This window comes from Zingiber officinale, chromosome 6B (genome assembly GCF_018446385.1).
Source record: "Zingiber officinale cultivar Zhangliang chromosome 6B, Zo_v1.1, whole genome shotgun sequence".
Lineage (NCBI taxonomy): Eukaryota > Viridiplantae > Streptophyta > Magnoliopsida > Zingiberales > Zingiberaceae > Zingiber > Zingiber officinale.
The window spans coordinates 22,772,114-22,777,308 of NC_055996.1; positions in this window are offsets into that span (position 1 = coordinate 22,772,114).

The following is a 5,195-nucleotide window of genomic DNA, read 5'->3' on the forward strand; positions in this document are numbered from 1 at the left end:
CTCCGCACCCTACCAAGCTAATATGCGTTGCTTTGCTTTAGCAGATTCAACAACAGCATGTGATCGAGGTAGTGATGGGTATCACGGCATGGTAGGCATTTCAAGTTGACGCGATTGAGATCTAATCTAATCGACGATGTGTATCATATACGCGATTTAGATCTAATCTAATCGTGGCGGTGCATCATGTGCGTGATTTAGATCTAATCTAATCGTTAAGGCACTAATTAATTACTAATCTAGCATGCATCACATACACATACAAGCAATTAATTAATTTTTTGATTAGTCATGGCCCTACTACGATCTTCTCACGCCAATGAGAAAATCGGTTAGTCAACCTAGGGTCAATAGCTTCCTCAAGCTCCTCCCTTTAACCGTCATGTGTTGCTCGCACCCTCCTCGTAACTCCGTCTCGAGTGGACCTTCCACCGCTCCAATTTTGTACATTACAAAAGGTGAAAATCGAGTTATATTCGAGTCTAAAAACTATTTTACAACAGGAATATAAATAGAAGGGCACGACGCGCAGGTCGCGAATTAAGTACAACACACACATCACACAAAATGGCATGCAGGCCATATTATGAATTATAACATATATTTCCAATCAAACTGGGTTCTTTGGGCCATAACCATCACAAAAAGATACATAATTCTAAATTATGTAATTTCCATAAATTTCTGTAATTTTTCCAATATTTTTACGATTTTATGAGTCGCAACTTCCCGGCGGTCCCGATTAGCGATTTTCGGGCGCAATCGCGGAACGAAGTCCCTTGCGGGGTTAGGGGAAGTACCCCTACTCGTGATATAACCATCACAAGTGTTCCTAAGCGATCCTACAATGCCTTAGCCCGCTGTCCCAAAATATTTTGGGCGAGACATTGCCGATTTGGAAGCTGTTTCTCGGTAGTCGAAGCCTACAAGTGTTCTAACACTTGTTGCTTCGCTTCTACGAGAAAAATAACCATAAAATACATAAAAATCATAAAATCACAGAAACTTACGAATCTATAATTTATCATAAAAATTAAAATAAAACACGTACACGCTTCGCACGTGGCTCTGATACCACTGTTGGGATTTTCGGGCCACAAAAACCGCTTTATGCGTTGCGGAAACCCCGAATCCCATGCCACCGGATCCGTGCGAAGTTATAAAATTTCATAAAAACTTCGTGTACATGTTTTCTAGCCTAGATTTACACTAGATCTACAAGGAAAAGAGTTTACCCTTGATGCGATGCCCTTCGCAAATCCCGCTCGTCCAATGTTTGTCGGATCTCAAGGTTGTCAAGTGTACAACCCTCTATGTGTATCCACACGAACAATAGAGATGGAGAAGAAATCTTGAGTGTGCTAGCACTCCAATAAGTCTCGACCAAAGAGGAGGAGAGGGAGAGAAGAGAAGAAAGCAATGAGGAAGAAGATGGGAGTTACACCAAGCACATCAAATGCACACATCAAGTGGCCGGCCACTTCATGAGGGTATTTTATCTCCATGGGATATCAAGAGTCACAACTCTTGATCTCCCTCATGATGTGGCACACACACATAAGTGGCCTTGATGATGTGGCACATCATCATTAGTCCACTTAATGCCAACTCACAAATGAGGTGGCAATGGTCAAGTCAAACTTGACCTTTCATCTTCCTCTCAAGTCAAGTCAAACTTGACAACTTCTATCCCATGGTTGATCAAATATAACCATTGGTTCAAGTCAATTTTAATTTAATGAATCTCTATTCATTGGATTAAATTGGCTCAATGAGTCTAAGTCCAAATTAGACTCATTTAACATATGAACCAATTTGAGTCCAACTCAATTAGTTTACTTTGGATTACTCTTAATCCAATTTGGTTCATCACATGAAACTAATCCTCTTGGTTCATCAAATGAACCTAATCTCCATCTAATTTCCCTTTGTGTGTGACCCTATAGGTTCTTGTAATATTGACAATGCTCCTAAACCCTTTTAGAAGCATAAGTAATAAGCGATATCTAGCAACACATCATTACTACCCAAGTTACAAGAATGTTGAGATCCAACATCACCTTGTGACTACTAATTGTGACTCTTCACAATATGTGACAAGTTTCCTTCTATCTTTGACATCTAGATTGATCAATATGAGGCATAGACCGTGTCATCCTCTAATCAATCTAAATCTTGAATCCCAAGTAGACTCACTCAATCAAATGAGCTCAACATCTCATATTGACTCATTTGGCGTGGCCATGCACTTAGTGATCTCACTCTATCAAGAATAATGATGTCACTTCCGTCATATAGGAGGGATAGATCCCATTTACATCACTCATATCCCTCTGCATAATTCGTTACATACCTAGTAATCGCCTTTATAGTCCATCAAGTTACGGGTGACGTTTGACGAAGCCAAAGTATGCAACTTATCATGTAGGGAACCATGGTGACTTCAGGTCCAAGGACTAATAGTCATACTAATAGCCACATGAGAAAGTATATGGCACTCATATAACGATCCATGATACTTTCTCATGGTGGGTCATTCAGTATACATTCTCCAATGCATACCCATGTATCAACTTGATTTCTCCATATCCATGACTTGTGAGATCAAGTCATCGAGTTGACCTACATGCTAGTCTCGTCACATTAACATTGTCCCTGAATGTTAATACTTGATTAGGAATGATTAAGAGTAGTGTTCCCTATATCATCTCACTATCGATTCAACCAATCGATTGATATAGGTAAGAACCTTCTACTCAAGGACGCTATTATACTTAGTTATTTGACACCAATACAAGTAAGCATAATAACCATAAACAAATGCCTTTATATATATAAGAAATATAATACAATAAGTCCATACAACAATCATCAAATGATTGGCTCTAGGGCTCTAACTAACAATATGTTGGTCCTTTTGGAGGCCGGTTAGAGGGGGGGTGAATTTCCCTACAAAAATAAATCTAAACTTTTTCGGATATATCGACTAATTAACAAACACTTCTAACAATAAAGAGATGAGACTAATTAAAAGAGATTATACACAGAGGGTTTACTTGGTTTGTAATAAGGGTATTGCTAATCTAAGGAAAAGACGACGCAGTATCTGATGATCTCCTCTGGGCGGAGTAGCCTCTTACAACGTTGAGAGCACAGATAGAAAAGTAAAGTACTAAGAAACTGATTACATGTGAGTTAAAAAATCTGTGCTAATCTGTGCTATATTTATAGCACTAGTAGGGGCGCCCCGAAGGGTTCCGAGCACCCTAGGGGGGGGATAAAATTTTATCCCCCAACGTTCAGATCGAGTCAAAACTCGATCTGGTTAAAATCCACTTCTGGGTGCCTGGAATGGTTTCGGGCGCCCGGACCACTTAAGTCAACCAAGTTGACTTTTTGTGTTTCGGTTCCACTGCTCCGGTTCAGCTCGTCTCGGTCTGGGTCTTCTATTCCGTCTCCGCTAGCTTGGGTGATCTCGGCCATCTGGAATAGGGCTCACCCGAACCCAAGTTCCGACCTTCTCCTCGTGCAGCCTTCCTTCCCGGTTTCTCGTCCCTCGAACGTCGCGCACGTTCTTCTCGTCCACCGGTGTACTCTTCCGCGGTCACCTCATCCCTCGGACGCACCGAGCCCGTCAGCTCTCTCCCTGTGCCATCCTTCTCGTTAGTCGTGTCTTTCGCTCGACTTTCTATGTTCCTAAGCTCCTGCACACTTAGACACATGGGTTAGACAAAACAGGACATAACTTAACTTATTTGATCACATCAAAACACCTTGGAGTTCCAACAATCTCCCCCTTTTTGATGTGAGCAACCCAAGTTAAGTTAGGGTAAACATATGCAATAAAAATTGTTAATTTGCAAATAAGTCCAAAGATATTTCAATATTGAAGAAATATATACCTCCCCCTAGACTTAACATTTTTCTCCCCCTTTGATCACATAAAAAATGGGGTTCCTTTCAGCAAGTATAAGGTAAATTCTAACTTAAAAAAATTAAGTGTTTTTTTAAAGAAAATTAGTTAGAAAAAAATGTGTTAATTTTTCAAAAATTTTACAAAAATTTCTAAGTAAAACAATGATTTTCTACAAAATTTTGTGCGACAGAATAGATACCAAAAGAAATATTTTTTTAAAAAAACTTTAAGACAAAATTTTAATTTGCAACGTAAAAATTTTCTAACTCAAAAAAAAATTCTATGTTTTTTGAATATATTTTCTAAAGCAAATTGAATAACTCTTTTAAAGCATTATTTGCAACAGAAATATTTTTTAAGTTAAACAAAATTTTCAAAACAAATGTTTAAAAATTTTAAGTCTAAAATACCAAAAAATGGTGAATAATGATAAGGAAATTTTCTGGAATTTTTAGAAATTTTTATGGAATTTTTCGGAGACCGTATGGACGAGTTTACGGGGATAAAAATGGGGCCCGAGAAAGCCGGTTTAGGCTACCTTATTTAAGCGAGGAAAAGTTCTATTTTCTTTGTTATTTTCCCTTTTTATTTTCTTCTTTACTCGCTCGACTCCTCTCCTCTTCCCCCTTTTCTCCCGACGCCGATCCCACCTCTTCCTTTTGCTCTCGGCGCCGACCACCTATTTCTTTTCCCGAGCCCGATCGCTTTCCCCACTTGCGGCGTTTCTTCTCCAGTGGGTACAAACCATCGACCAAAGAGAAGCCGAGCCTTTCTCCCTGCGTCGGTTCCCTCTGCCCTAGCTTGCACCCGACCCTTCCTCTTCCCTGATCTTGCATCGCCTTCCATTTTCTTCGTGTCTTCATCGCCACCGACAACCACAGGACGAGCAAGAGTGCCCTAGGTGTTACCGTCTCCCTCTTCCTCTCATGTTGTTGTGCCACGACCTTGAGACGTCGACGCTGCCAGTTGCCAACTGAAGTTCATCTCCTCCTCTCCACTCTGTTCGACGCCGTGCCCTAGCCTGAAGCCGACGGCCACAGTCCGATCTCTCTCCGGTGGCCACTGCTTTGCATTCCTTTGCCCTAGATCAGGTCTCTCACCGCTGCTCGATTACATCAGTGACCTCCTACTTGGTTCGATTGTTAACAGTAAGTGGGAAGGATTTCAGCAGGGGGATTCAATTTCTGTGGGGTCTTCGTTTGGTTTCGGCAGCACTCCAGTCAGCAGCTTCCCTTGTTCCAGCATCAAGAGGGACTGTGAATTGAGGTAAGGTTCGGGT